The following is a 26,994-nucleotide window of genomic DNA, read 5'->3' as shown; positions in this document are numbered from 1 at the left end:
TCTGACATTTTACGACTTTAAACGTTAAATTCTTTAAGAAAAAGCCTTCCTCTGATGCAGCGTTCAAGAGCTAAGGCAAGCTCTGAACTCAGCACAACATATGAATCTCACTTGGCAAGACCAGATGGAGAAGGAGTGACGGGAAAAAATCTCTCCATGAGATAACCCTGCACTCAGAACGTCTCCAGCAGACTCTGGACATCAAAAAACAGACACTGGGGGTGAGCAGAGCAAAGAACGAAGCTCTCCACTCTCAAAACCAGAGTCTACAGGTGAAGAATCAGAGACTTCAAGTCTGCATTTCAGAGCAGGACACCGAAGTCCTCCTTCTGCAGCAAATGAATGATCAGAAAGAGATGGTTATCAATGCGCCAAAGTCCAACTATGGCGAGCTCAAAGTGGTAAACTCTAATCTTCAGACAAAGTTTAAAGGCATAGAAGGACAATTTGAGACACAGTGCGTCCAGAATGAACAGATGAAGCAGGGACATGAACAGAAAATGCAATTGCTTCAATCACAGCTGGATGACAAATCACTGCAGCTCCAACATGAAGAGAGGAAACATGAGAAATTTTTTTATTACTTTTTTACAAAGTTACACTACACCAAGATTACTATACCTTTAAACAATTGTAGCAGAGCGAGGTTTTTGTTTTAACCTTAGCTTTAAGACACACAGATAAGTTCCATTGAAAAAGGGCACAAGTGTTCCATTGGTTAATATAGGATTTATTTGTTACAAAATGTTTTTCTTTCATTGCATTTCATAAGTATGCTTGATTTAAAACCTTTAGCACATATGTTTAGTCCATGAGATACAGATTTCACATTTAGGGTAAGAGTCCTCCAACAAGTCCCCGCCGACCGCTGGACAGACCCAAATCAAGACACGGACATTTAGAGTGAAGACAAGACAGCGATGGGCAGCGCTGGTGCTACCGCCTGCGCCAGTTAGTGCCACCTTTCGTGCGCTGTACCAGGGAACACGCTCATCCACAAGACCATCGGGGAACCGCACACCCAATCTACTGCGATGCTACAGCGTTGCGCCATGACGCGCTCCCGTGAAGGACCCACAGCAACACTGTCGGACAGAGCACACCAGCGCCAGCACCGGGTACAAGAGGCAGCAGGAGATACACAAGGTCAGAGGGCAAGCAACACTAACCTGAGGCCTTTTATAGTGCGCCCCTAGTGGCGCGCACAGGAACACCACTACCACAAATTACTCACATCACCACACAATGATGGAAATGCTCTTACTCCAAAAGAAACATAAAGAAGCCAGTTTGGACTTTGCAAATAAAAAAAAAGGATAAAGACTTTAATTTTTGAGAATGGGGGGCAGCATCATGCTGTGGGGTTGTTTTGCTGCAGGAGGGACTGGTGCACTTCACAAAATATGTGACATCATGAAGAAAGAACACTCTGTGGAAATATTGGAGCCACATCTCAAGACATCGGCCAGGAAGTTAAAGCTTGTGCGCAGATGGGTCTTCCAAATGGACAATGACCCAAAGCGTGGGGCCAACACTGGTTACAAAGAGACTTAAGGAAAACAAAGTCAATGTTTTGAAGTGGTCATCACAAAGTCCTGATGTTGAAAATGTATGGGTAGAGCTGTAACGGTGGCCGACACATGTGGCTCAGTTACACCAGTTCTGTTTGGAGGAATGGACCAAAACTCATCCAACTATTGTGAGGAGCTTGCGGAAGGAAATCCAAAATATTTGTCCCAAAATATACAGTTTATAGGCAATGCTACCAAATATTAATGAAATGTATGTAAACTTTTGGTTTTGTATAATACATATTTGCCCTCTAATGCTTTGTGCCGCCTGATTGCTATTGTCCACTTTTGCGCTGTGTCCCAGAGTCTGTTATATAACAATTACTACCCGGCGTGAATGGTTGGAGTCAATGCGAGTGCTAATTACTGCGGTGCAAGTGGGTCTGGGCGGGTGATCGTCCATCTCCAGCTCTTTATATCCCGCTCAATAGACGGACATTGATCGGGCCGTACTATCCAGCCTCTGAGACAGCTCATATCTTCTCCAGCGTAAAAGGATAGTGCTAAGTGCTCTCGTGTGGCACTGCGGCGGCCAACCGTCCACCGATAAACTGCGAGGAGAACGTGTTAATAACTGCTACTGGTGAACTCCCTATAATGTGTACGGTTATATAGCTGTGGCAAGAAATACATCTGATCCTAATTGTTTAGATACAATACTGATCACTTTTGGAGTACTGATGCATATTGGCTATTTCAATTGGTGAATTTATATGATCAACATTTAAGGTGACACCTTAGGAAAAATATGAGAAGAAAATGTATTGCAAGTTTTCTGTCATGTAATGCTTAAAAAAAGGGCACAAAATTGTCTATAGTTTCAGTGACAAAATCCTAATAATAGATTCAGGTTTGAATTTATATATTTTGCTGATGTGTCCCAACATTTTGTTTATGAAACAAAGCCTAGGCAATAATTCAACCTGGTAGACTAATTTCAGCATCACCGACCTCCAGTCAATGATCGCTTCCCAGAGGGCCACACCTCCACCTCAGTGCAAGAGCCGCACCTCCATAGCAGCCAATCATCGCCCTCGGTCCCGCTTTGAAGCCCCAGCAGTCATGGTTCGTTTGCTTCCCAGCTGTGCTGCGACCCACCTCCGCTCCGTCTCTACCTCTTCTGGCCACGGCTTCTCCCTGCTGCATCTTCACGGGTCTCCTATACCACCACGCGTGTCCAGACTCTGGTGGAAGACATTCCTAACTACAAGCTGTTCATCCTTACTGACTTTCATACATCGATGTCTACCGCCATGTCTCCAAAACAATAAATCTTCCTAATCGCTGCTTTTGTCTCTCCAGGTTGAAATGTCAGTGGTGGATGAAGTACCCACTTTTTTAGTGCAGTTACAGGGGCAAAAAAAATACAGTACATAACCTTTTCAAATCTCCATTAGTCTATTATGCAAAAAGCCCACTGCAAAATCCCATAATGCTCATCTGCAGCTTAATTTGAATACATGTTTGGCAAAGAACAAACAGCTTTCACTTAAACGCAGCTGATCAAAGGATACAAACGCAGAGGCAGAAGAGCGCCTCACAGAGGATAATCTGCAGAGCGCAGTTCGATCGTTTTGTAAAGCAAACACTCTATAGACCTGGGATTCAGAGACAGATTTACCCTGAGTGATTCATATTGTGCATGACGGTCTTTATTACCTTGTTTGAAAGCAAATGCCTGTGGGAATTTACATGTTTAACCACTCTTCACCTGAACAACAACCACATCCAAAAGATGGAGGGCCTGAGCTGACTGAACTTCTCATCACAAGATTTCAGTCTTGAAAACCTGGGCCTGTTGAGATCCTTGGTTTGTTCAACAACCTGAAAGACATGAAACCAAGTAAACACCTTCATAAACTATTGACTTTTTGTCAGATTGTCAAAAGGGAGGAAAATCAGGCAGGAGTATAAAAAAAAAAAAACTAGGGGAAATAAAGCTTCAAAATATTGTCAAGTCCAAGGCTGGAATGTTTTGAATCTGTAGATACTAAAGTAGAGACGTTGTCTCAGGAGTCTCATTACTCAGCATGTCCTGTAGCTCATATCAGAGATTGAAGGAGGATTTTTTTTTTTCCTTGATGATAAAAGCAGGGCAATTTCAATTTATATGGATTCTATTTTCAAAGGTAAGCCGAGACAAACTTACTAGATTAGATAAACATTAATATTATAAGTCTGGCAAAACATAAAACAGAAGATAAACTTGGATTCTTTTTTATGACGTCAACCTGAAGCTCACAGATGAACTCAAATACAGCCATTTCATACCGCCTTCATCCACATGATGTCACTGTTGTCTTTCCTCAGCCATGCTTGTGCGTCACAGGACACTGGAAAGGTTTTTTTTTTAACTAACAACACAATCTTAAAACACCCATCCATATCCCCCAGGGCCCCCTTCAACTTGGGGATCTTCATCGCCTTTGAGCCCACCTCAAAGGCACGGCCCTGTCTGTAGTTGTACATAGTGGCGTCTTACTCTAAAGAACATACACTGCTTTATTGTACATTGTGTAAACTCTGCTTTGTTTTGTCGTTACATGTATATTGTGTAGATTTTATACTTGTGTATGAAATCAGCTCAATGTCACTCTTCATCCTGCTTCTCTGTGGTTCATTATTAACTGTAGAACCATGTCCCGTCACTGTGACCTGTATCCTCCAGTGGGATGGCCCGATTTGTTCAACACGAGGCTGGGACCGGGGGATGGCTGTCACACTTTTTTCCACATCTCCTCAACAGAAGGTTTAGTTTCTTTTCCCTTTTTTCCCAACTTTATTTTAAATTTTTAAGGCACAAAACAAAAATAAAAGTGAAAAAGCCCAATATTCAGATACACGTACAAAAAAGGAAGGAACAACATTGCATTCATCACACAATAATCTCTCCATAATCTGAAAGGAAAAAAAACCCAAAAAACAAAACAAAAGGGAAATTAATTCTTCTGAGATGCGCAAATCAATGGTTCCATGTTTTAGAAAATTTGTCAAGGGAGTAGAAGGTTTTTAATCTTCTCTTAATTTCTCTAATCATTATTTTCATTATTAATACTTGGCCGACATGAAACACTGAAATATAAAGCATTTGTTCACAATTCAACCGCCAAATATTCAGTTTCATAATTCTATGTGAAAAGCCCAACAGTTTATAACAGGGATCTCCAACCGGCAGCTGTCGCTCAACATTAATCATATTTTGGATACATTTTCTTTGGTGCTGAACGGAATCTGCAAAGTAGAGTGTAAGGACAAAATTAAACTGAAATAGCATCATTAGACGAGCCTCCTTGATGCATTAGAAGCTCACTTTTGTTACATAAAAGTAGCTCATCGTGTGAAAAGGTTGGGGATTTTGATTGTTGTAGCCTTGTAGCCTCTGCTGCCTCTTGCCAGGACCACCTTTGAAAAAGAGATTCTCAATCCCAGTGTTAAACTTTAGCTATACTTACCTTCTACACTGACCCTCAAAGAATTGGCCAGAAAAAAGGGTCAAACTTCATCCTCTCTTGTTACTGTGTTTGTCTGTTTCCTCACCGGGGCGGAGCCTTCAGTCCATCTGCAACCTGCTGCTCACACACCTGAATACACACCTTGTTACCTGCAGTACAAGGAGCCTGGCTTTATCCTCCACACCCCAAAGCCCCTCCTGGAACCGCCACCTTAACGGGGTGGAGGGGTTTGAGCACCTGAGTGATCCTGGGGGCTATGTTGTCGGGGGCTTAGTGCCCCTTGTAGGGTCTCCCATGGCAAACAGGTCCTAGGTGACGGGTCAGACAAAGAGCAGTTCAGAAGCCCCTTATGAGAGACCAACAGGCACGGTTAGAATCGTGAGGCAGTCCTTCTGTGGACCCACCACCTGCAGGAGGAGCCATAAGAGGCTAGTGCAATGTGATATGCTACAACAGCTGCCCCTACGACCCGGCAATGGACAGGTAGGTAGGTAGGTAGGTAGGTAGGTAGGTAGGTAGGTAGGTAGGATGGATGGATGGATGGATGGATGGATGGATGGATGGATGGATCCCAAAGTTGATCACAGTTAGTTTGGCCTTTCTGCCTGTGGACCTGCCTTTTGGATCCAAAGTCCAACCGTGACCTTACAAACTGGCCAGCATGAACCCAGCAGACACCAACGCAAACCCACACATGGATCAAGACTGAACCCTCCGAGCCTTCTCCAATCAAGGAGTTCTACGCTGCTTGAACGTTTGGTCTGAGCGCCTTTACCCTTGATTACATCGACGATGGTAATTAAAACTAATCTGGGTTTACCTTAAAAATACCTTTAATCTTTCACTTGTAGACTCTCCGAACACCTGAAAGGAACGGCTTTGAGCTCTCACCCATTTATCCCGCTGCCCCACTTCCGCCGCCACCCTTTTCCCTTTGACGAAGTGCGCACTCACCCGAAACACTCTGATGTGCCCTAGTTAAAAACCTCACTCCGTCTGGTGATTGTTAGCCTGCCCACTTTGGCTTTTGACTGGGTATTTCAAAAGCAAAGTCACCTTGCCTGACCGTAAGCAAGGCGGGTTTTGCATTGAGCTGTTGAAAATGTACATCTGTGAAAGGCAGCAATTATTTGTCACACGTTCAGTGGATTTGCTAAGCCCTGACAGCTAGTAATTTCCCGCAAGTGATGTCAGTCGAGCTTTCCTAAAAAATAATGTGTCTTTAGCAAAATCTCCAATGTTTGTACAATGTTTTGCTGCAGTCATCAGTCAAATATAGCAATTACCACATCATGGCATGTCACTATTGTGGTTTTACACGTTTAACTAAATGAAACGGTGTTCTGGCTGTCATCGACTGTTTGGAAGTTTACCCTTTACATAAACCTAAGGCAGGAGATTAAAAAAGAATGAACTGAAATGGAGAAAATCAGCGTAGTGGATAGAGCCAAGTTCAAAATGATGGAAAATAGTTTTGTGGACATGTTACATCATGGGTCTCCAAACGAGCTTTTTATTTTTAAAAAGGGACAAAGTCAGAACTTCTTGTGCTTCAAAGACAATTGTAACTTGGACTACAGTTGTAGCATTGTTACAATAAGTTTCTGCGATGTTAAGAGTTGTTTCCATCCAGAGTCGCATTCATTTCTCACTGTAATGACCTTGTAATGACGATGGGAAAGTGGTCGGGCAGTGTAGTTAAAAGAAAACAACCACTTATTCCCGCTTTATATTTGCTTTTGTTTACCTAAATGTTTGCAGATTGTGTTCAGAATGCGCAACAAAATGTATATTCATCCAGGGTAGCCACGGGGTCTTAAATCATTAAAAAAGTATTACATTTGATCACCTCAAATTTAAGGCCTTAAAAGGATTACATTTAACAAAAAAGCATAACATGGATCTTGGCATGGGGTCATACATTTTCTTTAATCCTTGTGTTAAAATGAGTGCACTTGCTATTTAAAGTCATGACGACAGTACGGGACAGTGTGCGTCAGTAGGAACAGTCTGTGCTGCTGTGGTAATGGTCACCGCGTGTGCCGCTGCTTCCACATCAGCACCTCAGCCAAGGAAAAACTCCTTGATAAGAGTCTGTAAATCAAGACCGCGTTGGAAATGGAGCCAAACATACACTTTAGTGAGTTGGACTAGCAGCGCGGGATGCTAACGCTAATGAGAGATGGGAGGAATGCAGAAGAAGAACATGTTTTAGGTACGTATTTTAAAATAATGTTTTTTGCGATTCAAGTGAGCAGCAGTTTATCTAACCAGGGCTGCATAAACGCTGTATCTCTGTTGTGCGGTGTTCACCTGACATGGACCCGCCTCGTCGGTGTGAAAGCATGTTCCAAGCCCTGACGCTTCAACTGTGGACATCGCCCAGCAGCACAACTTTAACCATGGCCCTTTGAGGTCGGTCCATTACTCTGACAACCCATTAGTCCGACGTCTCATTAGCCAGAAAATGTCACATTGAGTAGGGGTTGAAAAATGAAATGAGGTTTAGGCAAGAGTCCACTGACCTTAAGGTTAGGGCCAATGGTTGTATATGGCTCTCTAATCTATAACACAACTGGGTTAGAGATGCTGGGCTAATGGCATCTCTGTTCAGTGGTTCATTTTCAGAATAATGAGACGTCGGACCAATGGCGTGGCACCGGCCCTTTGTCGTGTGACTGATGTGCTCCTCCAGAGTCCCGTATGCACTGCTGCTGCTCACGGGGACTGAGCGCAGAACCATAATAGTTTATAGCCCGTTTAGTCCTGGTTTAGACCTGGTTCTGTCCAGGACATGGTTAGACTTGAAGTCCTAGCTCTGTCTACAGGCCTGATTGCCAGGGTTTAGTCTGAAACTAAATGAAATACTGCCCACTCTTGATAAGTTCCTTCATCCAACCAACTTGGTCTAAAAATGCATAAAATAGATTTGTCAAACTGTCCAACTATATCCTTCTGTTTATACTAACTTCATTATTTTGACTAGAAGCTAATTTCATCCTTTAGATTGCGTTTAATTTATAATAATAATAATAATAAATTTTATTTGTATTGCACTTTACATATGAAGAACACATCTCAAAGTGCTACAATTTACACAAAAACAAGCAAAATAGAAACAGACAGAACATATCAATAGTAAAAACACGAGGAATATTATCAGTTTAAAAACATAAGATAACACATTAAGAATAAGCCGCACAAAATAAGTGGGTCTTAAGTTTATTTTTAAAAACCTCAATAGACTGTGGTGCCCTCAGATGGTTGGGGAGGGCGTTCCACAGTCGAGGAGCAGCTGCCTGAAACGACCTATCTCCCATAGTGCGGAGCTTTGTCTTGGGGACCAGGAGTTGGTGGCTGTCAGAGGAGCGGAGCTGTCGGGTTGGTTTGTGGCTGTTGATGAGTTCTTTAAGGTACACTGGTGCGCTGCCGTGGACACACTGATAGGTCAGGAGGCAGATCTTGTACTCAATCCTGAACCTAACAGGAAGCCAGTGTAGTTTATGGAGGATGGGTGTGATGTGTTCGGACTTACGCACCCTCATCAGGACCCTGGCAGCGCAGTTCTGAATGTACTGCAATCTCTGCAGGCTCCTGCCAGGGATCCCGATGAGGAGTGCGTTGCAGTAGTCGAGCCTGGAGGAGACAAAGGCATGGACCAGCCTCTCTGCATCGGGAAGGGAGAGGGAGGGGCGGAGTTTGGAGATGTTGCGGAGGTGAAAGAATGAAGTCTTACAGATATGTTGGATGTGGGTGTTAAATGATAGGTGGGGGTCAAATCGAACCCCCAGGTTTGTAACAGAGGGTGTGAGGGGAATGTCATGGCCTGCAAAAGAGTAAACGGTCAGGGGGGGGGATCGAAGTTGGTGTGGGGTTCCAATGAGGAGACCTTCTGTTTTGGAGCTGTTTAACTGAAGGAAGTTGTCAGTCATCCAAGCCCTTGTCTCCTCCAGGCAAGCAGTTAGTGCGGGGAGTGATGGTGTGGGGGATGTGGGGTCCAACCTGACATAGAGCTGAGTATCATCAGCATAGCAGTGGAAGGCAACTCCATGCCTGCTGATGATGTGGCCCAGGGGGAGCATATAGATGGAAAAGAGGGTGGGGCCGAGGACTGAGCCTTGGGGCACTCCACAGGTGACAGTGTGGGGCCTCGACCTGGCTCCCCCCAGGGCCACATACTCAACTCTATCAGTCAGGTAGGACCGAAACCACTGGAGTGCTGTGTGTGAGATGCCGATGTAGTGCTGCAGACGGTGAAGGAGGATGGTGTGGTCAACGGTATCGAAGGCGGCTGAGAGGTCCAAGAGTAGGAGGAGGGATGGAGAGCCCTGGTCAGCAGCCACAAGCAGATCATTTGTGACCCTGACCAGGGCTGTCTCTGTACTATGGGCGGAGCGGAAACCGGACTGAAATTTTTCATAGAGACTGTGTGAGTGAAGGTGGTTGTGGATTTGGGTGACAATTACTTTTTCAATGACTTTGGAGAGAAATGGGAGGTTAGAGATGGGTCGGTAATTTGACAGAGTGTCAGGATCGAGGGAGGGTTTCTTAAGTCGAGGGATGATAAGTGCAGTTTTGAGAGAAGTTGGAAGGTGGCCAGATTTCAGGGAGGAGTTTATGATGGTGGTGATGAGAGGGCTTAGGGAAGTGATATTTGATTTGATCAGGGCAGTGGGAAGGGGGTCCAATGAGCAAGATGAGGGTCTCATGTTGCAAATGAGAGACTCAACCTGTCTGTGTGTGGGGAGGATGAAATGGGAAAATGTTGGTGCTGGGGTTGGGGGGATGGGTGGCGTGACATTGCCAGGCGTCAGGTTTGAGCGGATGATAGAAATTTTTGTGATGAATGAATCAAGGAAGTTATTGCACTGGTCATTGGTACTGTTATTTTGCCTCAGGGCTGGTGGACTGAGAAGATGGTTTATTGTTTTAAAGAGTTGTTTTGAATTTCCTGGATTATTGTTAATGATATTAGAATAGTATTTTGACCGTGCGTGACTGAGTGATTTGGCGTATGATCTTTGATGTTCCCTGTAAATTGTTTTGTGGACAGTCAGCCCAGAGGCAACGTAGCGCCTCTCAAGGACCCTCCCAGCCGCCTTCTGTCTACGCAGCGCACCAGTGTACCACGGAGCAGAGCGTGTGAAGGTTACGGTCCGAGTCTTGAGGGGTGCATGGGCGTCAAGTATGTCTTGTAGTCCGGTATTGTAGTGGTGAACAAGTGCATCAGGAGCAGAGTGATGGGCAGATATGGTCAGGTTTTGTAGGTCGTAGGACAGGTGTTCAGGGTTTATGTCTTTTATTTTCCGGAAACTAATTTGATGTTTAGGCTTATTGAGTGGAGTCAGGGGTGAGAAGTCTAATGATAAGGCGTTGTGGTCAGATATGCCTAAATCATGTACATGGACATTGTTAACCGGAAAGTTTGTTATGATGAGGTCCAGTGTGTGCCCTCTTGTATGGGTAGGGACTGTCACAAGTTGTCTGAGATTGAGTGTGTCCAGGAGTTGTAGTAGCTCTGTGGTATATTGACTTGTGGGAGAGTTTACATGAATATTAAAGTCTCCAAGAATTGCCACATTGTTTGATGTTGCGCACACTGACAGGAGTAATTCAGTTAATTCTGAAATAAAACTTGGGTGTGGTTTAGGTGGCCGGTATATGAGGATGCTTGTAAGCGGGATGGGTTTTTCACATGTGAAAGCCAAGCATTCAAATGATGACAGCTTTGGCAAAGTCACAGAGGACAGGTGCAGATCAGAGCGATGAATAACCGCCAAACCCCCTCCACGTCCACTACCCCTGGCTTTTTCCAAATATGTATAGCCAGGGGGGCACGCTTCATTAAGTGCAGAATACACTTCAGGTTTGTGCCAGGTCTCAGTGAGGCACATAAAATCAAGCTTTTTATCGAATATGTAGTTGTGGATTAGGGATGCCTTGTTGGTGAGAGATTGACAGTTTAGCAGTTCCATTTTAATAGTTGAAACTGGAGTCCACTTTACCAGAGAGCGCAGCACAGTATGGTCCACTCCGCGTTTCCCAGGATGCGTAGTGCGTGGTTCCTCCAGCAGAGGGCCTGGAGGTCGTCGGTTGTAGTTTATTACACCTGAGCCACAGGCGCTCCGATGACGCATCCGATGACGTCGTTGGTATGCGCCGGTGCTAGCAGCTGTCAACAGGGTTGGAATTGAGCTCCCGGTCCTGCTCTCGGAATAAACTAAACGCCGCCGTGACCCCCTATGGATGTAGCGGGGTCGGCGAAGAATGCCCAGTTGCTTAAGAGCGGAGATGTTTTGTGGGGCGAGGCGAGTGTTAAGTTCCAAGAGTTGGTTTGGCAGGTACCGGTGCATGGTGGATGGAGGAGCCATTGTGATGCTATGGTTAGCAGCTATCCATGGATTCGGCAAGCGTGGATGGATGATGATTGCGTACACCAGGATGAATGGCAGAGCCCGGCGTAGCCCAGGAGACAAGTGTGGCATACGATGGAGGTGATGGCAGCCCATGTGGATGGTTAAAGACTTGGTTTTGGGACAGTAGCTGGTAGTAGAAGCCGGTTAGCCTAGCCACGGACTTGCGCAGCTCGAGAAACAACTTCAGCCAGCAAGAACAACTTCAGCCAGCAAGAACAACTTCAGCCAGCCAGTGTATTGTGACTGTCCGAGGGTTTATGCCATTTAATATGTTCGGTTTACTGAGACCAGTCCGGCTGACAAGATCCCCAGCTATCTCATGGTGATGAATAGCTCCGGTCGCTCATCACTCCAGCAGTAAGGGCGGCTTCAGGTAAGAAAACATCCAAACATCCAAAATATCCCAACGAAGCTGGAGAAGTGGCTCAGTATCTGTTATCAGATAGAGCAGGTACAGAGTTTTAGCAGTTTTTAGTAGGCTGAGAAGCGGCGAACACACAACGCCAGCGTCCTCTCAGCACTGCTGATTTAACATGTAATGTATTTAATAGAACAAGAACAAATTACATTTTTTGACCCGCCATAGTGGCATTAAATTTCACCGTGATGGCACTAAAAAGGTATTTAAAAAGTCTTAAATTTCCCTTGGCCAAAGCTGGAGCTACCCTGTAGTATAGTTACTAGTCTCTTCTGAGCGACTTGTTGGAGATCCATGTGTAAGACTGAGGACATTGGATTGAATAAACGATCTATAGAAGAATGTTTTTGAACCAGAGCCACAATTATTCATAACAGAGCCACTTAAAAAACCTCAATAAATATTCCTTCAGACAGTGACAACTGCCGTCTGAACTCCAAATCTCTCATCTTCAAACGCACCTAAACGCCTCGAGTCTGCCTTAAGAGAGAGATCAAAAACAGTGGAGATGTAAAGTTCGGGGGTTGAGAATCCCTGTGAAATATATTTGTTAGCGGCACAAAGTTCCAACCGGTGCTGAGCCACTTGGTTAAAGCGACAATAGTTCTGGCTCCCTGCGGCGGGAAGCCGAGAGAGTGTAAAAGTTCTTTCTCTTACCGTATGTGATCTCCGCTCATCTGACGGCTCTTGATCTGAGCCAGAGAGTATTCTGCCTTCAGCAACACCGTTTCAAAACTTCAATTACTGAACTTTGTGACGCAAAACAACACGGACAATTAGTTTCAGGTTAGAAAGCGTCAAATATCAGTGCTGAAGTGCCCGAAACCAGACATAGATGCCACAATTATGCAGGATATGTCCAGACTTTGTTCATGATCGTAATTGTCTGAGGGTACTTTATTCTCTTTGCTCCATCGCTGAACCTTTTCAGTCTGTGAACTCATGAAGAAATGTGGAAGGCCTTTGGGGAGCCACTTGGTAAGGGCTGGACAGCTACTGGTCGGAAAAACCCTTGTAAGAACGGAATTAATTCTAGCTATACTTTAATTACATGGGAAATCACAGAAAAAGCAATTTGCAGACACTGGTCCAACTGGTCTTGCCGACGGCTCGTAAAATTGAAACCTGAAAAGATCCAATTCTCTGTCCGTCGCCCAAGAAAGAGCCTCCTATCCCCGCCGGACCACCACCTCAGCGGCCCATTCTCTCCCCTCTCTCCTGGATCTTATTTTTGCACTGCCCCCAACATTTCTCATTGCGGTCATTACCTCCAAATGGAAAGACTCCCCTGACAATCACTGTCCGACCTGGTTCCCCATAGAACAACATACAGCTGGAGATGGCAAAGCTGAAAGTGCGTCTCTGGTCAAATAGAAGGTGTCATCGTGGTCGGGGGGGGGGGGAGGAGATGAACCCTGAGAAAAAACACGGGAGTCTCTGATAACCAATTACAGCAGAGCGCGGCGATGACGGAGGAGGACAGGGGAGGCAGACAGGAGGTGAAAGCATGGGCCCCGAGGCTAAACGTCAAACATGCTGAAAATGGTTTGTCAGCGCTGATAAAAAAACAACAGCCCAAGCACTCGAGAAATAGCAAAGGCCGGTGTCAAAAACGCTTGACAAGTTGTTCAATTCTGTTTGCAATCCCTCTGAGATTGCCCATGTTCGCCCCGCTGCACAAAAGCCGGTCGGGGGGGCCCTGTCCATATCATTGTTGTTGAGCCAAAACACCAAACAACATCAGCTTGAAGCGGCCTCTGTTAGACACCACGGTCATAGAAACCACGTTAGGTATCTGAGCCTGTTCCTACAAATGACTGATTTCTATCGAGGCTCTGACCTCACCTAACCGCGGCAGATGTGTTGACAACAGCTGACAACATCTGGGTCGTTCATATTCATTTGTGATGTTTGGTGGCTAAATGCTAACGGCTATAGGGAAAATACATTGAGCTGAAGTTTCCCAGGCCAGCTGCTATTGCTAACTGTCCGCATACGTTAGGATCGAACTCAGTTTCTCCTTTTTATTTCCTATGCAAGTTCAAAAGATGGATCAAATCATATGGCTAAACTTGTAAACAAACTCCTTTACCCAATTTTCTTGACTTTTTTCTGTAATAGTGGCGTAAAAAAACAAACCAAAACCTCTCCCCCTGCAGCCTGTGTTTACTCGTTCTGCTGCAACAGTTTCCCTTTCCCCTTCTCTCTCTCACGTCCAGTCTTTTCCGAGCCGCTGGCCGGGCCTTTTAATCGTCACTGGCACCTGTCCCCACGAGCGATAATGTCCCCCATCCATCAGCGGAGTATGACGTCCCCAGTACTGCCCCCCCCCCCTTCCACCTCCACCTGCCCGTGTCCTGGGAGGAAGGAGGGGCGGGACCACAGCGATGGCGATGTGAGCTTGACACATCATAGGGCTGGGGCTTTTGATCATCCAGGCGCTAATATTTTGTGTCCCACAGCGGGGGAGGACAGGGGGAGTAGAGGGCACTCAGGACTTCCCCTCTGAACAGTAACAGTCTCAGGGCCATGAGGTCTCCACTAATGCAGTGACCGGTGGAGTAGCAAACACGTCATCCTGGTTTGTAACTTTGGTCTGTGAGCGGCGAGAACAACATTTATACGTTTATTGATGTTGTTCAGACCTTGAATTGTTTCTGGCCACCGTTTTTACATACTGACATATGTTCTTACCTAAGCTTAGACGAGTTCATTTGTGCCTGTCTGGTCTTCACGCGTGCCCTTAGTCACGTAAAAACACAGCACACACGGCGTTAGCATTTAGCCTCTCCTCTATGGCTCCAAACGAGGTGAAGATAGAAACTACCAAGCTCTTCCATGTATTGTATGTAATATGGTTACGTGAGGTGTTGCACGATCCAAGTAAAGTTACACAAAATTAAACAATGTGGATTGTCAAAGCTGATAAAAAGGGGATCTGCGCTGTGTTTACGTGACTGAGGGCACGCGTGAAGACCAGACAGGTACAAATAAACTCGTCTAAGCTAAGGCAAGAACATATGTCAGTATGTAGAAAAGATGGCCTATTCCTCTGTAAAACTCATTTAATATTGCTAGAGCCTTACCATATTTGTCATCATAAGCCCCTCCCCACTCTGCAACGTAATGGTGCATTCCAGGTAACGAGTACATTTCCAACCTCCTACTTGGAAAAATGCCTCGGAATGCCACTGGAAGTGGTAATTACAACTTGTAAACTCGGAGATGTCCAGACTCCTCCGAGTCCAGACACAAGATGAAGACAGCAGCTCTGAAAGCTTTTCAGAGCTTTCAGAGCCATAAGCAAAAACTCTAGTTTTTGCTTATGGCAAAAACTAGAGTAAAAAATACTTCTCACACTCCTGCTTTCATGTTTCATATATAATACAACAAGTCGATACGCTTTGTATAATTCACCAAAACAATATTCTGGCCTTGTCAAAACAAAACAACCCATCATTTCTCTTCCCTACTGGGACAAGCTTCCACCAAATATCTACGTCTTGACTGTAGCCACTAGCACTGACAAAGCGAGATGAGAATGCACGCTATAGAAGCCTATCCAGGAAACAGACATCGTATGAATATAAGATGAGAGCGCGGGGCCTCAGGGGGGACGTTGGAAGACATGTTGTGGTTCAGAGTGAAATGTCAGTGTCTTGTAGCTTCAAACAAAGTGGAGCTGTGAGGATGAACAGAGGAGGAGCTCGGGAGACTTTAGACAGCGGCATGTGGAAACACCCAGGCCCACACCGGAGCAGTGTAAAGGCCATGCAAACATGTGTACCCACGTCTGGACGGGGTTACTGAGTTGCCTGTCAGAAAGAAAAAAAGAACATTCAGTACATTTGTTGCATAGACAGCACAGGCATTCAGACATCTCGAAATACGTGTGGACCTACGGTAGTGGCAATCTCTCCACTTCTTCCCATTATCATCTTGTTTCCTGGAAATCTCCGCGTCGTTGTCACAGCTGAACGCAGAGGGACAGGGTGCAGGGAATCAGCACAAAAATAAGCTTGCGCAGTTTCAAAGCTCAAGAACTGTGCCACATTGTGCTGTAAGGAGGAGCATGGGGCCGAAAAGGTGAGGTTTGCTTATCAAATCGTGTGCAGGAATTGGTAATCAGTTTGGTCGTCTTGCACCAACTGACCTGACTGGCCACCGTGAAGTTTATTTTACCTGTACCTGCCCGATATCTCAATCAACCTCCATTTCTAGCAACTGTTTCTCTTGCCCGAGACTGCACCCACATCTCTCCATGAATGACCTTGATCCTCCGAACATGGATCTTGTGGGATTGGACAGGCTTTCCCCCCAAATCTCACGGTTATTAGCACCATTGCCGTTCATGTGCGAGTGTGCACGTGCGCCCGGTCATGGCCGCTGCGCCCTGGGCTCCGCTCCTTTGATGTCAGCGTCGTGAACCGAGGTTTGAGCCTGAGCTTAGAGGACACACAGGTGAGCTCCGTTTGAAAAAGAGGCACAAGTATTGCATTAGCAGAATGCATTTTGTACAAAATGTCAGGGTTTTCTTGCAGTCGCAATGAGAGTTCATAAAAACAACATAGATACAACATAATTGGGAGTTGCTTTTAAGCTCAGTCCATTGAGTAAAATAGCCTTGTATACAGTAAGCTAGAACTCCTTAAATGAATCTCCAACTTTCTTCATTAAAGACTGGCAAGAATCCGGGCAAAGACATGACAGTGATGGGAAGCGCTGGTGCAACTGCCAGCTGGCTCTGGGCCACAACACCTATACAAATGAACGGGTAGTTATAGGCTACATCCACCTTATGTTGCCTCAGCTACCAGTCAGACACACTGGAGAAATGTCCCCGCTAGAGCAACCTATTGTGTGCAGTTTAAGGGGAAGACACTAGAGACCCATCCTCAGAACTATTGGGGTTCAGCATACCCACTCCACTGTGATGCTATGAAGAATTTACGTGTAGCATCACATCCAGAGCAACACACTAATGCATTAAGGATGCGGAAGTTCACTCAAGACCAAACAAACATTGCCTTTTATAGTCTAAAACCGCGCCCCCAGCGAGTGTGTGGGAACAACACGACCAAAAATACACTTGCCTCATCACATCAGGCTAGGGCTTTGGAAAACAAAGGCTCACTTTCCAGTGTCCTTGAGGAGGACTGAGAGGAGTGACCTTGACCTTCGCATGGAGCAGCAGAGAAGAAGACACGCTACATGTTGCTTGTACTGTTTTAAAATTGAAACTTAAGAGCAAAATGATCTCATACTAAATTCTCCATCCATTGTACGAAAGTGAAGTACTGTACACACAATGATTTTTCTTGAGCAACTCTTTTGCAAATCCTAAACCAGCAGTACTCAGTGACTCATGCCCCTAGAGGCCACAAGTGCCACTGCAGGTGTCGTAGCATGTTGCGTTTTTTTACTCATTAATTGTCTGTGAGAGTAAATACTACGCTGACAGAAAAGACAAAGGGAGAGAGGGATATTGTACATCCAACTACACAATGGAGATCATTTTGTTCACACAAACTTGGCTGTAAATACTGTTTAAGTGGCGCTAGCCCTCAGTTAGCTTTCCCCGTTAGCCTGTTAGCTTCTACTTCGTGATTCCATTAGTGTGTATCGGTGGCTCCTATCCGGACGCAGCAAAGTTGCAATTGTGGTTTTCTGGCCAGAGACACCAGGGGGAGATGAAAGACCCTCCAATCATCCCATTAACGTTTGTATTACACCCAGAGGGACTAGGGAAAGGATTTATTAAGGTAAACAAGTTACTTAGTACTGCTTTAATATATGAGATAATGAGAGGGAGCTGAGGCACTCTAAATTTGCAAAAATATATATATTTTTAATTTACTATTTATTTATTTCAGCATAGCATCAGCTAGCATTCACTCTCCTATTGCGGGATGCCGGTGAGCACTCTGCCTCCTCTCCTCTATGCCTTAATAAATACTTAAGAGTTATTGACAGTGATGTTTACTCCTTATTTACCTGCAATACTCCAGGCCCGGATAATGTGAACCCTGCATGAGGACAAAATCATGTTTGTGGATCAACATTCGCACACCTTCAGAAATTACCTCCAGATCAATTCCGTTGACACTCATGTTACCTTGAGCTGACATTTCAACCTGTCAAAGTCTATATGCATCATTATCCATTCACTAAATAATCCATATAGCTCTTGAACAATATTATAAGCCCATTTCAAGCGCTCAGACTAAACCTCAAGACCCATCCCACACAAAGCAAGTTGGAAGCAGTAATATCAAAGAGAGGAGCTTTTTCTCACAGTTTTGTGTTCACCGCTGCCTGACCCTCTGCACTGGAGCTGAACTCGCTTTTAAACTGCATTAGCACATAGGCTCAGAGTGGATTCAGGTCCGTCACCTTTGGGACGGCACGCTGTTTTTCTATGCATAAAGCACACATTCTTCTTACATTCACCACATTCTTCTTTTCCTAAACCTTTACGGATTTTTTTTTATGCACTTTCATCATTTTTGTACGTCACTAAGGGCTATCATGAAATCGTACGGATGGAAAACATCGTAGCATGGTTTATTCAGATATAGTACGCTTTCCGACTTAGCCAGAGGCAAAGGAGACATATGCAAAAGACTTTTCTTTTCTTTTTGTTAGATTTCAACATTCCCTTTGTAATGTTCTGTGTCCCACGGAGCTCCAGTAGGCGTGGCCGACTCCCCGGACATCAAAAAAACTTGAGCCACATGAACGCGGGTAACCTCGTAACCCCCACCTGGGCCGAGCACACTTTACCGCACTTTCGGCATTACCCAAATCTGGAAATAGTGACGGAAACGTGGATGAAAATGCAACAAAAAAGTGACAAAAGAGTGATGAAGAAAAGCCACAACGCAACAACTGAAGAGCGATAAAAATGTGCCAGAAAAACAACAGCAACACAGCAAAAAAGTGGTGAAAGAACGACAAAAACGTTCGTTTTCATCCTCGTTTACGTTGCTATTTTGATGCTTTTAGATTTGGATAAAGAGTGTTTCATCACGACGCCAGTGATTTTCTAGCATGCCATTAGATAAGAATGCTTCATCAGATGTCGCTCCCACTGCTGCCCGAAGAGGGAGCTCCAGGACGATACGGAAATCCTCACCAGCCCAATCTCTCACTCCTCACTGTCTTTTTTACTGACATAGACATTATTTCATATTCCAGATTGCTACATAATAATCCTGAGGAGGTGTAGTAGAGAAGTGATGCATATGTCCACTTTAAGATTTGCTCTAGTTCTATTTCGTACAACTTTAAGAATGACCAAGTTCACTTCTTCTGCAGATCCAGTTTGAAGAAGCAATTCTCAACTCAAACTAAAAGGTTCGGTACATTTGTCGCTTGATTTTCTTTGACATGCTGAATATTTGTAGCTCCTGCCTCGTCAAAACTGCATTTGCATTTCATGTTTTCCCATGTCAGGTCGACCTCACAAACAGAAAACACGGGTCATCGTTTCAAAAGCACGCACCAGGTATGGGAGGTCACGTTGACACATTGAACAGATCCAAATCTTATTCAGGAAGTTGCTAACCCAACAGAGCGAGTGCAGAAGTGACGCTTGCCTCTCATTGAGGTGCTAAGTGCAGCCACGCCGTGGGCTGAGCAGCAGGTAGCAGCTAATGGTCCTGAACTACAAACGGGCTGCTTTTGTTTAATGTGGACCTATTTAGACAGATGTTATTCTCGAGACATTAAGAAAGAAAGCCCTATTTTGACTCCGAACCCACGGGGGGGAAAAAGTTTCACTGTTTAAAACTTAGGTAGAAAGTTTACATTTAAAAGTGCTATAACCTGCTTTGTTCAGACTTCTTTCTATATGTCGCAACCGAGGTGGCACTAAACCCGCGATTTACAGTCGTAACTTAACAACAAGTCTGTCCCATATCTGCGTACATTGGTGTATGAATGAGAGAGTGAATGGGTGACTGGTTCTTTACTGTAAAGCACTTTGGGCCTGATAAAGGTAGAAAAGCGCTATATAAGTTGACTCCATTTATCATTTAACGTTAAGAGTCTTTTAGTTGACAAACAGTATGTGACAATAAATACAAACATCCCGCTTAAAATGTCTGCCGTGTGCCCCAACCGTTGCATGAATGTCCCCTGATGCAGACTTGTCAATTCGTAGTCACTTTACCTAGCTTACCGAGCTACCAACATTAGCTATATTAGCATTTACGCTCAGCACTAACAGGACTGCAGAAATATGTAGTGTATGAGGGTTTATTAATCAATTAATTTGTTTATTAATTAATTAATAGGTTGTAGATTAGCCTTAAAATTGAACAGGGCACCGTTTTTATCCATCCATCCATCCATTTTCTTCCGCTTTATCCGGGGCCGGGTCGCGGGGGCAGCAGTCTCAGCAGAGATGCCCAGACCTCCCGATCCACGTACACCTCCTCCAGCTGTTCTGGGGGGACCCCGAGACGACACCAGGCCAGCTCTGAGACATAGTCCCACCAGCGTGTCCTGGGTCTCCCACGAGGCCTTGTCCCACTAGGACAGGGGTGGCCAACCCGCGGCTCTCGAGCCGCATGCGGCTCTTGGCCAATCAGAGTGCGGCTCTTTGCATGATTGGAGATGTTTAATACAATGCGGCTCTTTGCAAAATAATTGGTAAATATTTCCCATAAACTGTAACAGTCTTTGACCAAAAATCCAACCATCGTCCTACAGACCCTGTTTCCATCTCTACATGAATGAGAGTCCGTATCTCTCTCCTTTTCGAGGCGGCGCGTAAAAGGTGCCCGTGCAGCTTCACTCAAAGCGGGATATAGGTTAAACAACAGGCAGGCAGATCGTGGCACTAGGATTAGCTTCTGTGCTTTTCAGGTTTCTGATCAGCTACTCTTTATTTGATGTAATTTGGCCTCATATCCACAGAAAAAGATCAAAATTAGGAAATGGAAAAAAGCGGAGCTCTTTTGAAGCGTATGATGCGAAGCGCGACATCGTAACGCGGAAATACGCAAAGTCATTGACTTTTCTTTCACATGTGACAGTAACTGTAACAGATGCAACTTAAAACAGACTCTCAGATCCTCCACAGGCTCCTGGTTAAAGTTCATGAACTTTATGCAGCCTAGAGTGCGTTCTCTGCACAGTCCAGTCAGGACGAAGCTGCAGGCACTGAGCGCACAGGCCAGGGGCGAATCAGAGGAGGGGGCTCAGTGGGCAGGGCCCCAAATACATTATAAATTAAATAATAATAATAATCTAATTCTGTCTCAGTCAGAGCTGAAAGCACAAAATGTCATTTAATATACATGTATTTCAATCTTGTTGAGGAGTAAAACCATTCAATCTAACACAATTATTAAAAAAAAGAAAGAAAAAGGCATAAAGTTATAGTTTATTGTGATTAAATAAAACGGTAACATTCTATTTAATCACAATAAACGACCGCCCTTGAATCTCGCTAATGGTCGGTGCCTTTGTGGCTCTTCACAGGATCAAGGTTGAAAATTTCGGCTCTTGGTCTCTGACTGGTTGGCCACCCCTGCACTAGGACATGCCTGGAACACCTCCCGTGGGAGGCGACCAGGAGGCATCCGAAACAGATGCCCGAGCCACCTCAGCTGGCTCCTTTCGACGTGAAGGAGCAGCGACTCTACTCCAAGCTCCTCCCGGGTAACTGAGCTCCTCACCCGATCTCGAAGGGTGCGCCCAGCCACCCTGGGCATGGAAACTCATTTCGGCCGCTTGTATTCGAGATCTTGTCCTTTCGGTCATTACCCAAATCTCATGACCATAGGTGAGGGTTGGAACGTAGATCGATCGGTAAATCGAGAGCTTTGCCCCCCGACTCATGAGAGGAGTTTAAGTATCTCGGGGTCTTGTTCACGAGCACCGTTTTTATTTATCTGCAAACTCAACACCAACTCTAGCATGAGGAAACTTCTTCCTGTACTCTTCCTTTATACCAGGGGCGGCCCCTTTGTCTCCGCGGGACTCGACCAATCGATTCAGTCCGTAACTTATATATGATTGGGGCCCAAGTCACGGTGGGATGGGAGGAAGGCTTATCTTGGGAGAGAATTCAGGAAATAAATTTCTATTGTAATAAACACATTAACAACTTCACAAACTTTCCAAATGCATTACCAACACTTCGACAGTATGTATGTACATTGCATCTTTGTTGACCTTGGGAAAATTCATCATTAGAACAGATTGGTTGAGTTCATTCTCACTGTCCATGAATTAAAGATCTGGCTTACTACTCAAATCGGATGTTTGAGATTCAGTCTTTAGTCCAATTCGAAGGTCAATAAAAAGTTCTCATCTCTGGTTGTGAAGTCTAAAGGATAAGATCAACACTTCATTTGTCCTGAACTGTGTTTGATCTGATCAGCCATTCACAAGACAGGAAGTGAAGACATTCCAATGCCATAAAATGGTCTGGGGGTTTTGGAGTGGGGGTTTTTGCTCATCTCTGGTATGCGGTAACCATGGGGATAGAGCATAGGTCACCCTCACACGCTACAAATAATTTGCACAGCCACTCACTGACAATAACCATTGCCATGCATTAGTCACTGGGGCTTGACCCTTGTGAACGATGACGGGTCTGTTCGTCTGGCTTCTCATACAGGGAGCCGCCATTGCTCTGTTCCTGTCGACGTCTTGATGTCAGAGGGAGAAGGGTCAGGTCTTAATACATATACCTGAGTAGTTCAAGTTCTACAACTTACAAAACAATGTTGTCTGTACAAGGCATAATACTGATAAGACCTGGACCAGCTGGATCCATCCATTGCTGACACATAGAGAAATACAGCATACAACCATAGTTAGCAGCTGTGAGAAAGAAACGCTTTGTAATGGAGGCACCTGGGTGATTTGCCAGATACCCCAGGACAGAGCTGACCCTCCTGACCAGCTGGCATACAGGCCGGATCACAGCTGACCCTTCTCGCCCTGGACAGGGACTGTTTGACCCTCTCCCCTCAGGCAGGATGCTATGGTCCATCCAGACCAGAACCTCCCACCACAGGAACAGCTTTCCCCCCTCTGCCCTCAGACTCATGAAAAGTAAATAACCTGATTCCATGGAAATGCTAAGCTTTCATTTATATTTGATGCCATGCCCAATCTCTTCTCTCCTCTGACACAGCAGTGAAGTGTGTGTTCCTCGGGCCCCTGGGAGCTGAACACGGGTGGGCGTCTTTCAGGGGCCCATCTGCTCTCATTAAGGGGACCCTGAAGGAGTGAGTGTCTGACTGAACTCGGCTTCGGGATAATCTATCAATCTAGTCAAAGCGTAGAGGCGGGAAAGCATCTCTGCAGCGCCTCCTCTCCTCTTTATCTGAGGTTTGGATCAGCGCCTGACGCCGCGCTGGAGCCAGGACCTAAACACAATCATGTAGACACACACTTTAGCTGTAAAATGATGAAATGCTCTTCTGCTGGTGAGGTGCTGTAACTGAGAAAATCATTTCACAACTCAACGGGCAACAGTAGCTCATGTGGTACGACAAAAAGTCATCTAGAAATACAGTACATACATTTGGCCTGGATTTCCATTTGATTCTTTCTGGTGCCTGATGTTTTACTTTTTTAAAGGCAACAATGGAAACATAATCCCAGATTTGCTTGACGTCGACTTAGTTCTTCGGAGGGACGAGTCTTTTGATGAACTTGATAAACCCCTCTGCTCCTCGTTCCGCGCCCAACCTGAATGTCAGCCTGCTAGCCGCTAATTGAAAGCAGGAAGTTGATTTTTGTGTCAATGTACGACTCACTTAAGCTACAATCATTGGCCTCCAAAACCAACACGGCGCACGCTTTTCAAATCCGCGATCTCCTCCCGGTGTTTGAACAAGCTCCTCATTAGCGGCAGAGGCGTCGGTGGACAGCGGCCACGGATCACTGACATGCCAATGCCTCGTGAACCCAGTGCTTTAAAGGATCTGTACCCTGCTATTTTAGCCATCCCAAAGTAAACTATGGGCATTTGATATATTGTACCTCTACCACAATGGAGTACTCATTTTTGTGAGAAACATAAGTATCACAGCAAAAAGTGAAGTTAATTCACAATGCAGTTATAAGGAGTTGACATCTGCAACACAGCTTCATAAATGGCTAGAACACACACACGCTAACACGCGCTTTGATTGACTCACCGCTCTGTCCTGGCCGCTCCATCATCAGGTGTTTAGGGACTCGTGTTGGTTATAAAAGTTAGTCCACTTTGATTCTGGAAAGTTCACCAAAACATCCATCTAGAGACAGTCACAGATAAAAACTATCATGGCTGATAGTCGCTGAATCCCGGAGAGAAATTCCAACTTCTGCCGAGTGGCCTCTTCTTTGGCAGGTTGAATAAAGTTCTGTATCGCTTTTCTCTGTGACATCATCGTTAAGAAAAAAGAACAGGCGTGTCCAGTGTAGGTTAGAAAGAGCATCTGTTCAGACGCTCAGGGGGTGCGTTTGTTTTGTCCGCAGGGGCAGTGCCTTTTTTTTTCTTTTTTTACAACAGAAATAATGAAAAAGCTAATGAGGAGTTAAAATATCAGTTTTTCTGTTTATAACCTTGTTTAAGAATGCTAAGGTTAATTTGATCCCAGCCACTAAACTATGTACAATATGTTTTGAGACCCAAGGACAGAATGTTAACTATTTGAATGACACAAGGGTACAAGGGTTGATACAAGGGCTGTAACAACATTGTTGCTCTTGTTGATAAATCTGGCTTTGGACACGATCCGCTACTCTCCAAGAGTTTTTTGGTCATATTGGAAACTTCCACACTATTTTAAAAATGAAAATAAGGCTGTAAGGCATTACATTACAGACGTCGGGCTCTTCCTGTTTGACAATATGACGTGAAAAACGTCAGTGTGTCACAAGTCAGTGGTTTTCCAGCAGAGGGAGGAGCAGCTGCTCAGAGAGCAGGATTCAGGAGGATTGCTGAGAACTGTGTGAATGAAGCCAAAAAACACTCTGGGGGTGTTTTTGAGAAGGAAATAGCATAACAACATGGCTACATGGCTGAATTATATAGGTCCTTTAAGAGGGTTATGTCATAATGCAAAATCAGATCGTACAGGAAAGAGAACACTGACAACATCTGGATTTTCAAAGTAAAATGCCACAGAAATCACAGAAACGACATTAGCTACATGAGCTTGTTAGCCAATCCCCTATCCCCATACAAATTTCATTTCAATGATATAATCTCTGTGGTTTCTCTAACGTATTATCAGAAGATGTTGTGGGTGTGTTTACGACCCACAAAAAAGCGAAAACTTAACAAAATATGACTTAGCATTTAGCCAATTTTACGCGAGGGTTGGACAAACAATTGCTGCAGCAGGGAGGACTTTGCTCACGATCTTTAGTTAAAAAGATTGCTACGACAAGCTTCTAAACTTAAATGCCTGAATGTTAAATTGTAGGAGCCAACTCCCAGTGCTGTACTGCACTTTATGAGCCGTGCTTGTTCGGGAAAGCGGACTTGGTAAGAACACACGTATCGTTTATCTTCAATGGCGCTTATCTTTAGCCGCGCCCATTGTCTGTATGGGTCCGGGTAGCATTTGCTATTTGTGCCATGTTTCTAATGTTTTCTATAATACTGTTGAAAAAACTGAAATATATATTATCTTTTGTATATTGTCGACTGTTTCCTTTTGTCCTCTCATACATTGTTGTGGCGTTTTTTTTAGATCAAATGTTCCCTTTATGGCGAGAAAAGCACAATTGGTTTAGGATTTGTATGTACATTAATGTTGTGCACCTTGGTCTTAGGTTAGAGTTTGCACAACTTTATAGCACACTATGTTGAACTTTCATTATTGATTGGACATGTCTAAATTACTATTAAATTGTACAATATTGATATTTATTTATGAATGTTTATGCAAGTTAACACAGCTGTTACTACTCTCACTGGCCTCTCAGTCTGCGACTCTCAGCCACTCACTTCTCTCCCTCTGGACAATCATAATCATATGTATGTTTGAACAAATCACTCTGTGTGCGTGGACTTTTCTCAAATGAATATATACTTATTCAAACTTCGCTACACTGTGTTAATTGAGTTTCTAATTGTCTATATTGGATGGCCATTCACTTAACCTTATTCTTACCTTTATATAATACAAGGTACCAACAGTCTGTGCCTCCTCTGTCCGACACATACTGGTTTTCTGACACTAGTCCATAATCACTCTTAACCAGAGCTTATTGCCCAGCTCCTGTGCGTAGTCTAGAGTTCAACTGTTCTATAGCATTAATCATAACCTTTCTATAGTACTTGCGCAGTGCACAGTGTTTTCTATATAATTGCATTTAATTGCAGTATACTGGCCACACTTTTCCTACTAACTATTACCCCCCCTAATGTTATATCATTATTTCCATTGACAAATCTTGAACAAATTGTGCAAAAAGGTGGTATAATGTACCGCCTCCCTGTGGTACAGAGCGCACATGGACTATTTACAGCTCTATGCAAATGTACTTTGTGCGAGCACCGTCGCCGCGGAGACCTTGATGATAAGCAACTCATCTTCCTGTGCTGAGTGGGCCATTTAAAAGACAGACATTTTCTACTTCCTCTTCACCGGCTGCTGCTGAAGGAAGGATGGACAAGGGAAGAATGTTTCAGAGAACACAAACTGCCAACGGGAACAAAATGGAGGAGGGTTTTTGGTAGATTTAACAGAGTGTATGCTTAACACATTCCTGCCATTGATTTTTGTTTCTTACTGATGTAAAGCAGGGGAATAGACGATGCTTATGAATGTTACATTTTGCAATGTTTTCACTTCAAAGTAATAATGTAATGTGCCTGAATACATTTTTAATGCCACAAAAGCAAAAATAAAAATCCTTTTGTAAGATTTGTAAACATTCAAGCAAACAGGAATAAGGGCAAACTTCAATATTCAAAACTAAAAGGCAACGTTTGAGCAGAAGATGTGTAGAATTTCAGTCAGAACTGCAGCTGAATTAGTTTTAAACCATAGATTTTGTATGGTTAAAATGATCAAAAGGAAGCCAAATTAAGAAAGTTTAATAACTCAGAAACACAGTATAAAATCTCTCCTTCTAATATCCAGATATATATTATACTGTCAAAGAAATTA

General features: G+C 44.4%; 1 protein-coding gene across 1 annotated transcript in view; it reads right to left on the bottom strand.

The window, feature by feature from the left end:
- The window catches only part of otub1b (OTU deubiquitinase, ubiquitin aldehyde binding 1b), a 191,379-nt gene that overhangs the window by 118,104 nt on the left and 46,281 nt on the right, over positions 1 to 26,994 (bottom strand). The gene's annotated exons all lie outside the window — the stretch shown is intronic.

The sequence above is a fragment of the Gobius niger genome (genome assembly GCF_951799975.1).
Source record: "Gobius niger genome assembly, chromosome: 21".
NCBI lineage: Eukaryota > Metazoa > Chordata > Actinopteri > Gobiiformes > Gobiidae > Gobius > Gobius niger.
Note: the sequence above shows the minus strand (reverse complement) of the source record. Positions and strands in the feature narration are given on the sequence as shown.